This window comes from Triticum dicoccoides, chromosome 6B (assembly GCF_002162155.2).
Source record: "Triticum dicoccoides isolate Atlit2015 ecotype Zavitan chromosome 6B, WEW_v2.0, whole genome shotgun sequence".
In the NCBI taxonomy this organism is placed as follows: Eukaryota; Viridiplantae; Streptophyta; class Magnoliopsida; order Poales; family Poaceae; genus Triticum; species Triticum dicoccoides.
Genome location: NC_041391.1, coordinates 685,844,140 through 685,856,160, shown reverse-complemented (window position 1 = coordinate 685,856,160; position 12,021 = coordinate 685,844,140). Strand labels below are relative to the sequence as shown.

The window sequence follows — 12,021 nt, the reverse complement described above, 5'->3', positions numbered from 1 at the left end:
GTATGTTTTCTGTAATACTCCCTCCGTTCCTAAATATTTGTCGGATGTTAGTATGTTACTTTCATTCATTAACAGACACCTTTCATACGGATAGGTCTTTAACCAACAATTACTCTAATAGTATAGCTTGTATGTGACATAAAACTGGTGTCGTTAGATCATATTTGAAAGAATTTGTTTGTGGCTGCGATTTTGTATCACAAAAGTCACATACTCGTTGTATATCTCACTTAAACCCTGCTTAAAGCAATCTTACAGAGTACTTGGGAGAGATTTTTCCTTCGAGATATCTTCTAGTGGTTCGATGAGCTGAATCCACGAATTCGCTTCCTTTGCAGGATCTTTTCACACACGCTTCACCTGTTTATAGGAATGGTCAATAGTTAAAAATGCCAAAGCAGGGGAATTTCCCACAATGTGCAAAAGAAATTCAAGCTGGCCTCTGGATCCTCGGAATGCTGTCATGCACACGTTCTTCAGATATTTATATGGACCCTCCAGAAGTCCCTTCATAGGCACCTGTCCTGTGTATAGGGAAGGAGAAACAATAAACTGCAAATTGGAATAAGAAAACTAAGATACAATTTTCGAAAGTAGCAGGAGTCCTGAATGTAATGTAAGAAACTAGAGAAGTTAAGCTCATACAGATGTGAGCATGCAGGGGGGGAGATGGTACAAATTCAACTGGCTGGTTTGCTATATCCAAGTTATGATGAAATAGAAATGCTTGATCTTGTACTGATTTGGAAGAGTATCGATGCAATAACATGGAGAAGTGTACAAATTACCCGAGAGGAAACCATAAGAATACTTACATCCATCTCTAGTGTTTCGAGGAAAGGAGCAGATGTCAGAAAGGAGACCAAATGTGGAGTGTCAACATCGTTTTCAAATAGCAGCATCAGTTTCAAATGCCTCAGCTGGGAAAACTTGCATGGGTTATGCATCAGGCATCTGGAAGACAAACAATCAAAGGTCAGTATGACTAAATGGTTTAGAAGATATAATAAGCTAGGGATGGTCAACTAACAAACCTGTGGTGGTTTCGTAGCAAGTATCAAAAGTCAGATTTTGAACATGTGTAAACACATTAGCAAGTTTTGGGTGGTAGCGTCCTCAAGAGTCACTCCATAAAAACTAATATCTGCACTTTTCGAGTCTTGAAGATTTACCGAGGTCAATACATACCGGGTTTCCCTTGTATACAAAATTTCTGAGTTTCATGGCATGCAATGCAATCTTCGTTATCTCGCAGAATAAAAAATGCAAGTATAGCAGGTGAGGCAGTGGACCATTAACCTCTAATTTAGTTCATCATAGAGATGACATCTAACAATACTTGACTACTCCAGGTTAGAGCAATTTGACAACATGTCTTGGGAGATATTTTCCATTGACATCCACTCAGTTCAGATCAAGCTTCTGTAGGTTAGGGAAACCACTGAACCCGGTTGGTACGGTGGCCGGAGATATCCAAAGCTAAGATGGATTTTCTGTAGACGGGATATACTTGCTCTATTCAAACGTTGGAACGGAAACAAGTACCGATCATAATGACCTCCAAAACGTTCCGGTGTCAAATCAAAAGTTAGGAACTTTATCGGCGAGGATACCGCACTATCCACAAGACTCTCCATTTCCTTGATACCGTGCACTGGTCCTTACAGCTTCATCCAGAGGCAACTTTGATAAAACCGTCCATAGCACGTCCTGCAGCAAAGATACACCATGGTAGCACGACCGTTCAAATGAGTAATTTGTAATCATGAGAAGGCTGGATAGAAAATTGCAAGTTTTGAGCATATAACTCTGGAAGGCTCTTGAACGGATCACTTTACATCCCCTTTTCAGAGATTAACAACTCGTGACAGATGATGTAGTCAGACATCACATAAATCCACAAGGCAGAACGCTGCAGCATAGTCTAAGTTGATTATTTTGCATTCCCTTGTCACAGCCTGGTCCGGGAGGAATGCGCAGCGGCATTGCTACAGCGTCATCGGATCAGAAATCTGGAGATGTGGGGGAATTATCAGAGTCCCACAACAACAGCGAGGCACTGGGTTTACGTTTGCTCTCGGCGTTTACGTATTTACCTCGGCCCGGATCACGATCCGGTCCGGTCTGACGACTCGCACGGCCCAGCCCGACCCGGCCTACTTAACCCGAAAGATTTTGCTGGGCTGCTTCGTGAGTGAAGCCGCGGCTCCCGTCCGTGCCGGCGGCGGGCGGCGCGACGGCGACGCGCAGGGCCGCCCCCCAGCTTCTGCGCCCCGGGGCGGCAGAACCTCTACGCATCGGACGAACGCAGGTACCGCACCGTCGCTCCCGCTTCACTAGCATAAGCCCTAGTAACTCTCGTCCAGGATCTAGATGCGTCGCTTCTTATCACTGTCCATCTTGCGCTTCGAGGCTACTATCTGTTCTGTTCTAGTAGTTCAACCTCTGAGATTCGCGTGTATAGGGTTCAGCCGGCCAGAGGGAGCCTCCGAGGTTCAGATTGTTTCCCCAATGTTAGTCGCGACAGCGAGATGCATAGCGCGCTGCACCGGATCTGCTTCCTAATTAAGCTGATATATACACTCCAGTGATGACCGGCTTCGTCCTATGTCGTTCCAATTCCTGAAACCGCACCGCATCCCGTTCCCATGGGAAGGAATGGGATGCCGCACGCCGTGTGGAGCTCGAGAGACATCTGAGGAGTCCAGTTCCTTTGTTTTGTTGGTCAATTCTTACTTCAGTGGCGCTCTTTGGGGTCTTCGTTTAATTCTCAAACTGTTAAATGCTGCTGACACTTGGGTGCTTCAAATTCGATACCGCAACCAAATAAATGTCTGCGGTGCTCCAACTATGACCCCGTTTGTCAACATTTCTTCTACTAGTTTGAATAGTGAGGTGTGCTGAATCGCGCTGAACTGCTTTGCGTCCTTGTTGCGTGGGATGCTCCAGTGATGATTTATTTCGCCTTGTATATCGTTCCAATTCCTGAAAGTGCACATCCATGGGATGCTGCACATTGTGTGGAGCAGAAGGGACATCTGAGGAGTTAAATGCTCGAAAAACCTTTTTTTTGAGTTGTTCGATTGCCAAATTATTTTCATTCTGCTGAGCGTTGGTTGAATTTGATACCACAAGTGACCATGTTTATAACTTCAAATGATTCCCTTTAAGTTTCTGGTAAAAAATGGTGCAATGTATCAAATCTGCTTCCTTTATCTGTGGGGAAACTCCAGTGATGACTTACTTCACCTCATATATCGTTCCAATTCCTGAAAGCACATCCACCGGATGCTGCACATTATGTGGAGCAGAAGGGACACCTGAGGAGTTCAATTTGCTTCTTGTATTGCTTAATGTTTGGACAAATCTTTCTATTTTTAGTGTTGTTGGATAATTTGTTTTCACTAATCTTTTCATGCTGTTTGGCACTTGGTTGCAACTGACACCACATACAAACATGTGTGGAGCATCACATATGAGTATTTTTTGTTGAGATTTCTGGTTTGGCCTTCCGTTTCCTTTTGGGTGTTGTTGCAACTTTGTGTGGAACATCAAAACATTCACGAGCAATACGACTCGGCAAACCAAATTTTGAGTTACAGAAACAACAGATATTTTGAGTTTGTCTGACTGGTTTACAAACTCTAGGCGTTGAATCACAGAACTGACATTGTATCTGCTAATGTGATGTTATTTATTTATTTGTTTTTGTTCAGTGAAGTAGAAGGGGCATTTGAGGAGTTTAATCCATTTTATTTTTGTGCAATTTGTGGAGAACCATTTTTATTTCACTTTCTTCGCTGAGCCTTGTTTGATTAAGAAACTATTTTCATTTTCACTTTGCCCACAGCTGGTTGGCTTTCATACCGTAAGTGAACATGTATAACTAAAAACGGTTCTTTTTTCAAGATTTGTGCTTTCGAATGATGCAATATATCGACTCTGCTCAGTTAAGGTGTCAAACACTCCAGTGATGACTTGTTTCGCCTTGTATATCGTTCCAATTCCTGAAAGCACATCCACAGGATGCTGCACATTTTGTGGAGCAGAAGGGACATCTGAGGAGTTTAGTTTGTTTTTTTCTTGCTAAATGTTTGAACAACTCTTTTTATTTCCGTGTTCTTCATTAAGTTTGTTCGGTTTCCGTACTATTTTCGTGTTTTCATAAGTCGGTTGAATTTGATGCTATAAGTGAACATGTATATAACTTCAAATGGTTCCTTGATTTATGGTTTAAAATGGTGCAATGTACCAAATCTGCTTCCTTAGGTGTGGGATACTCCAGTGATGACTTATCTCGCGTTGTATATCGTTCCAATTCCTGAAAGCACATCCATGGGATGCTGCACATTTTGTGGAGCAGAAGGGACATCTGAGGAGTTCATTTGTTTCTTTTCTCTCTTAATGTTTGGACAATTCTTTTTGTTTCACTGTTCTTCATTGAGTTGTTTGATTTCCAAACTATCACACTGCCGATGGTTGGTTGAATTTGATATCATAGGAGAACATGTGTATAACTTCAAATTGTTCCTTGTAAGATTTCTGGTTTGACATGGTGCGATGTGTCAAGTCTGCTTCCTTCAGCTGTGGGATACTCCAGTGATGACTTATTTCGCCTTGTATGTCGTTCCAATTCCTGAAAGCACGTCCATGGATGCTGCACGTTTTGTGGAACAAAAGGGACATCTGAGGAGTTCAATTCGTTTATTTTCTCGCTTACTGTTTGGAGAGAACTCTTTTTATTTTACATGTTCTGGAGAATTTGTTTGATTTTGATATTTCTCATGCTGTTCGACACTTGGTGAATTTGATACCACATGCAAACCTGTGTGGATCTTCAAATGTGAGTATTTTTTTTCAAGATTTCTGGTTCGGTCTTTGGTTTATTTTTGTAAGCTTTCAAGTGATACGACTTGGCGAGCCGAATCATTAGTTAAAGAAACAATACATATTTTCATATTGTTAGTCTAACTGGTTTACAGACTCTAGGCGTTGAATCACTAAATTGACATTGTATCTGCTAATATGATGATATTTATTTGTGTGTTTTGTTCAATTAAGTTTTAGCAAGCTTTTGTTCACCAATGGAGAAACCAACACTGGATGCAACTATCTATGGTCCATTTGATGGTCTTCATCTGCTCTGCACTTGACTATAATCTCGCAAGAAGCATTTTTTCTTGTTTGCAGAGTTAATCACCCAGTTTCTCTTAAGCTCCTGAGCAAGGCAGGTGACTGATTGGTTGCCTTGATGCTTGAATTACTGAGCAGTATTCGAGGGATCGTGCCTCCATTGTTTTTGACCTACACTACAAGAGAGTGTGCTGAGAAAGCCAGGGAGGAGCTTGCTGACAGTGTCAGTCATCAAATGTTTGCCTCCGAAAGCTTGGGTCAGGCACGAAAGACAGGGTTGGAAGATGGTTGCAACTTGCAACCATGGGGTGATGTGGGTTTGACGTCCAGGGTCTTGGCCAGACGGCCACAGCACAGCAGGGCTGTGAGCAGCCTCAGCCTGGCATCATGCAAAGACAAACAGCTAACATTCGAGTTCTCCACCTCGCATGTGTTTCACCGCATGATTCTGCAGTCACAAGCTGCAACTCAGCAGAGTGAATAGTGAAGGATCCTGCTCACACATTTGGGCCTCCTTTGGTTTGTAGGAATTTTGTAGGAACTCTAGGATAGGATTTGCAAAGGAAAAATTCCTTTGAAGCCCCTTTGGTTTATAGGAATGGATTCCTATTCCTATGTAGGATGAGAATCAATTCTTCACATTTTGGAGGAAAAAAAACATTAGTCTATGCTCAATGGAAAAATTCCTATCCTATACACCAGATGTCATCTCTTTCTCAATAGGAATTGAGATGCATGTCATCTCACTTCCTATGATTTTCCTATTCCTATAAAATTCCTATCCTATGAACCAAAGGAGGCCTTGCTGTATTCATCCCCACCGCCTGTACTTGTAACACAGTCAATCCTGTATAGATACACTCTCTTACCTTTTGGTCTACACGTAGATTTGTTGTCTCACTAGAGGTTCATAATCCAAAGATTTTTTGTTCTTTCTCCTGTGATAGTATATTATTGTGTTTCTTTAATGGTTATAGCACATTATTACTTCCTTCCAAAAAAAAATAGATGTTACTCTGTAGACCAGAGGTACTTCTTTATTCATATCATGAGTGAAAGAAAAGGTTTAGAATATCCGTGCTCTTCCCGATTAAGGGTGGAATAGATGTTATATCTGGTAGTATACGGGAGCCTTCCCATATTGGTTCTTGTGTGTTTCCTATGCCACTAACAGAAATCAAAGTAGAAACCGGTCATGACTCAGTCTGAGGCCAAAGATATTTGAGCAATAGTTCTCAAGTATATGCCCCATGTACCTAAATTAAATCCGTAGTATGTGTGAACTCTAATCATAATTATACATTTGATTTGTTTAAATGATTCTTCACTTGAGCCATAACAATTTCAGGTTAGCTATACTCCTATTCTTTCAAAAAATTCTGTAGCATATCAGCTTTGCCGGATGAAGAGCGAATAATAAGGACAAGAAAAGCTTGAACCAATGGCAAGGGCTTTTTTTTGGTAATTAAGACTCGGTAATAATTTTAGGAGTAAGATCCATGTTTCTGGTACACAAATCTTAACCAGTACAGTTGAAATTCTCTGCAGCATAAAATTTATTTGTATCCAACCAGATCATTTTGTTGACCTTTTGTCTTGCATGTGCATCTGAAAATAGATGATGTTCCTTCTTTCAGGGGCTATCTAGGGAGAAATGCTAGTTGTACAAACTAGTGTTCTAGTTGCATCCACATTGTCTCTTTCAGCAAGCCAAGATCTCTCGTTCATTTGATGAGGGGAGCTGTGTGGTGCTCAATCTATTGCCTAAGCCGAGATATATTGGCACCTGAAAGATCCTAGCTTGCAGCTCGACGGACGGGCTGGTACAGAAGGGGACAGGGAAAGGGGAAGAGACAACGTGTGTGTCCAGGAATATTCACCCAATTGAGTGACTCTACGAGGCTGAAGATGTAAAATGTTCCTGCAACCATCTTGTCCTACATCTCGTCCATTTGTTGTCCACCCAGCGGCCCATAATCAACTGATGCATCTGGTGTACCCATTGATGCGTTGCACATGATACACTCTTCTCGGCACTCCCTTGCCTTCTATATGCCAAAGGATTTTTCTTCTTCTGCTCTGATGATAGTATATTATTGTGTTTCTTTATTAATTTTTATTGGACCATTTGAAATGAACCCCGTCACAAGAGTGCTCCTCCAACCGTCTCAACAACATCAAACTCGAACCGAAACTTTGGGTTGCCACTGGGGCCAACAAACAAGGGAATATAATACCAGGATAGTGATGATCTTTTTGTAATAAGTGGCATATGTCCTCATGTGCATCGTGTAAACCAAAGTCTATTCCCTTACTCGGATGAGGCAAATCTTAATCGGATGAGGCAAATCTTATCCTTTGTTCTTCATTGAATTGTTATATTGCCAAACGATTTTCATGCTAATTTGGCACCATAAGTGAACATGTGTATAACTTCAAAGGATTTCCTTTTAAGTTTCTGGTTTAAAATGCTGCCATGTATCAAATCTGCTTCCTTAAGGCGTGGGATACTCCAATGATGACTTACTTCACATCATATATGGTTCCAATTCCTGAAAGCACATCTACCGATGCTGCACATTATGTCGAGCAGAAGGGACATCTGAGGAGTTTCGTTCGCTTCTTGTCTTGCTTCATGTTTGGACAACCATTTCTATTTTTAGGGTTGTTGTTGTTGGAGGATTTGGTTTGATTTTAACCTTTTCATGCTGTTTAACACTTGGTTGAATCTGATACCACACACAAACATGTTTGGAGCTTCACATATGAGCAATTTTTCTGTCGAGATTTCTGGTCTGGCCTATCGTTTCTTTCTGGGTGTTGTTGCAACTTTGTGTGGAACATCCAAACATTTTAAGAGCAAGGCAAACATGTGTGGAACTTCACATATGAGCAATTTTTCTGCCGAGATATCTCGTCTGGCCTTTCGTTTTCTTTCTGGGTGTTGTTGCAATGTGGAATATCCAAACGGGAAAATTTACGAGCAAGGCAAACATGGGTGGAGCTTCACATATGAGCAAACACATGTGTACAAACCAGTGTTCTAGTCGCATCCACTTTGTCTCTGTCAGCAAGCCGAGATGTCTCGTTCATTTGACGAGGGGAGCTGTATGGTGCTCAATCTATTGCCTAAGCCAGGATATATTGGCATCTGAAAGATCCAGTACATGGTGCATCTCTTATTATAAAGTTATCCTTCAAAAAAGATTCAGTGCATGATTGAGTGCATGGAGTGATCTCGAGCTATGGACAACTTCTCCCCTGAAGCTTAAAACCTGTAGTTTCTGTTCAGATTTTGTAGGGTGCTGGAATGTTTGGAACTTCAGTTTCGTACCTGTTTTTGCTTTCTCTCCGCGCTGCGATAGGCAGAGGTCGGTGAATAGAATTGGAAGTGGCTGTGATGTGCTCTCCTTTTGATGAAACGGAACCGGGGTCCAACATTTTTTTCTGGGGAAAAAAATAGTCACATTTCGTTTTGCAGGTTATTTTGTTGGTTCATAATAAGCAAAACCATCCCTTGCCAAAAGAAAAAAAAAACCTAGCTTGCAGCTCGACGGACGGGTTGGTACAGAAGGGGACAGAACAAGGGGAAGAGATAAGATGTTTGTCCAGGACCAGGAATATCACGCAATTGGGTAACTCTACGAGGCTGAAGATGTAGATGTTCCTGCAACCCACCTTGTTATACATCTTGTCCATTTGTTGTCCATCCGGCGGCCCATAATCAACTGGTGCATCCGGTGCACCCATTGATGCGTTGCACATGATACACTCTTCTCGGCACTCCCTTGCCTTCTGTATGCCAAAGGATTTTTCTTCTTCTGCTCTGATGATAGTATATTATTGTGTTTCTTTATTAATTTTTATTGGACCATTTGGAATGAACCCCGTCACAAGAGTGCTCCTCCAACCGTCTCAACAACATCAAACTCGAACCGAAACTTTGGGTTGCCACTGGTGCCAACAAACAAGGGAATATAATACCGGGATAGTGATGATCTTTTTGTAATAAGTGGCATATGTCCTCATGTGCATCGTGTAAACCAAAGTCTATTCCCTTAATCGGATGAGGCAAATCTTATGCCTTTGTTTTGAAAAAAAAAATAGTACTCCCTCTGTTCATTCAGTCTAAAAATATGTCTTATATTAATGAGCAGAGGTAGCATATTATTACTTCCCACAAAAAAATTATTATTACTACATTTTTTCCGGCAATGTTCCTTTTTTAGGTTTTTTCCAGCGACATTCTGATCTCCTCGTTTGCAGCGTGTACCTATGTTGAGAAAAAAAAAATCAAGCGAGCTTGCACCCAAACATAATTAGGCCTGCCGAACACAATTGCCCCCACACAGGGAATCAGGCCCCAAGCAGAATCACGGGCCTGTGGAACACAAGTACCCTCACGGGTAATCAGGCCTGCGAGCTTCCACCCAACAACTGGCTAATGAAGCACAGACCCCTTAAAAAAAGGCTAATGAATCACAGCGCTATGGTTTGATTTAGTACCACCTCGCCAGCCGAACAAGGGAGGTTGTGAGAGCAGGAGTATATAATTAGCACCAGGGCAACGTTACAACATACTTACCTGGACGGGGTCGACGGCCGATCAAGAAGGGTCGTGGCCTAGATCAATGGCTCACATTGCACCTGGTGAGCGCGTTGGCCTACCATCTCCCCAAGTGGGAGAGTGGACGTCGTAATTTGTGGTAGAGGGGGTACGCGTTCGCGCGGCCCCTATCAATCTATAAAATTAAAAATTTGGCTTTTATTGACTTGCGTTGCATTGCATATACAAAACTAAAAAATTTGCATCTTGCTGCTCAGTGTTACATATAACAATAAATTTTCAAGTGCAAACATCCTCTGAATTGTGATGACATCTTTAAAGGGATGGCATATTTATTCAAAATAATGCTGGAGACTTGTTTTTCTCAGGCCCTGCCCTCCGCTTCTGCACATTTTTTAGTACTGTACCAAATTTAGTGCGTACAGTTTGACTGCTAGTTTGAACTAACTAGATAAAGGAATACTAACGAATGCACCAATTGTGCACATAGTTCGACCTTGTCGCTGTAAGAGATACATTGTGGGAATTGAATTTCATACGCTCACTCACATGTGCAGAGTGTTTACCTCCAAGAACAAGGCATTGGAATTTTCAACACTCATCATGCAATTATAGCCTGAATAATTCAGAAGCTGAAAGGAAACACCGCGGCCACCTCCGTTCCGGGTGAGACTGGATGTTTGTTGGCATCAAATATTTCTACAGCTTGCATGGTTGAGCAAGAAATTAGTTATTCCTAAATTTGCGATTACAGATCGATACAATTGATTCACATATACCGAAACTTGAGGCTCAAATTCAACGCTTGAGAATAAGTTTGCATCTGCATCCAAACTGAATTGTTGTGTAACCATTCAGTCTATCATGGAGACATAACTTTAGGTTAGTATACCATTTTTTTACACCAACGAGTTCCCTGCATATATTTGAGAATGGCTAATATGACATGGTCATCTCTGTTTCACAGGCTAAGCTAAATCCAGATCAGGGGCACCTGTTTCCAGGAAGAGAATACTATAACAAATACGAGTAAGCCCTGGCCAAGGACAACAAATAGATCGGAGAGCATACATAGCTACTTAATTATGCACGAAGAAACTTCAGAAGATTCTATATAATTCAATCAAAGAATCTGATCATAAAGTGACAATTTATCATATCCCAACAAACACACAACAATTACATAATATGGATCCAGATCATGTGTGGTGCTACTTCTTGAGCTTGCGTTGGTTTTTCCCTTGAAGAGGAAAGAGTGATGCGGCAAAGTAAAGATAAGTATTTCCCACAGTTAGAGAACCAAGATATCAATCCAGTAGAAGGTACAGGCAAGTCTTCAATCTATGCACCCACACAAACAATCAAACAGTTGCACCCAACGCGATAAAGGGGTTGTGAAACCCTTCATGATCAATTGCAAGGATGAGATCTGGTAGAGATAGATATAAACGATTTCTAAAACGTAAAACAAAATAAAAACAAATAAGTTGTAGCAATGTATTTTTGGATTTTTTGGTTTATATATCTGAAAAATATATGATGGAAAATAGACCCGGGGGCCATAGGTTTCACTAGAGGCTTCTCTCTTGAAAGAAAATTACACAGTGGGTGAACAAAATAATGTCGAGCAATTGATACAAAAGTGCAAAGTTATGATGATATCCAAGGCAATAATTATGAATATAGGCATCACGTCCGTGTTAAGTAGATCGATTCCTGCCTGCATCTACTACTATTACTCCACACATCAACCGCTATCCAACATGCATCTAGTGTATAAAGTTCATAAGAACAGAGTAACACCTTAAGTAAGATGACATGATGTAGAGGGATAAACTCAAGCAATATGATGAAAACCCCATCTTTTTATTCTTGATGGCAACAATACAATACGTGCCTCGCTACCCCTACTATCTCACTGTGTGAGGACACCGCAAGATTGAACCCAAAACTAAGCACCTCTCCCATTGCAAGAAGTACCAATTTAGTTGGTCAAACCAAACAGATAATTCGAAGAAAAATACAAAGATATAAAATCATGCATATAAGAATTCAGAGGAGATTCAAATAATATTCATAAATAATCTAATCATAAATCTACAATTCATCGGATCTCGACAAACACACCGCAAAAAAGTATTACATCCAGGGGCGGAGCCAACGTTGTACCGTTGGGTTCAGATGAACCCAACGAAATTTGCCAGCTACGTGCATGTTATGTACGACATACTAGGCTGACCCCAATAAAAAACTAAGCCTGACCCCATCAAACTGCTAACGCCACATGAATAGACAAGTAAAAAGGCCCAAAAGCCCACTGC

General features: G+C 41.3%; 1 long non-coding RNA gene, 1 other non-coding gene and 1 pseudogene across 2 annotated transcripts; 2 read left to right on the top strand and 1 right to left on the bottom strand.

Annotated features, from left to right (window-relative positions):
• Window positions 1-241: 241 nt before the first annotated feature.
• LOC119321501 lies at window positions 242-1,921 on the bottom strand (annotated as a pseudogene).
• Window positions 1,922-2,166: 245 nt separating this feature from the next.
• On the top strand, window positions 2,167-7,501 carry LOC119323960. The gene is made up of 2 exons (XR_005156682.1): window positions 2,167-2,311; window positions 6,771-7,501. It is a non-coding gene; the product is annotated as an uncharacterized LOC119323960 (long non-coding RNA).
• A 2,209-nt stretch (window positions 7,502-9,710) lies between these two features.
• LOC119326844 lies at window positions 9,711-9,871 on the top strand. Its single transcript, XR_005158209.1, has one exon. It is a non-coding gene; the product is annotated as a U1 spliceosomal RNA (small nuclear RNA).
• The last annotated feature ends 2,150 nt before the right edge of the window (window positions 9,872-12,021 follow it).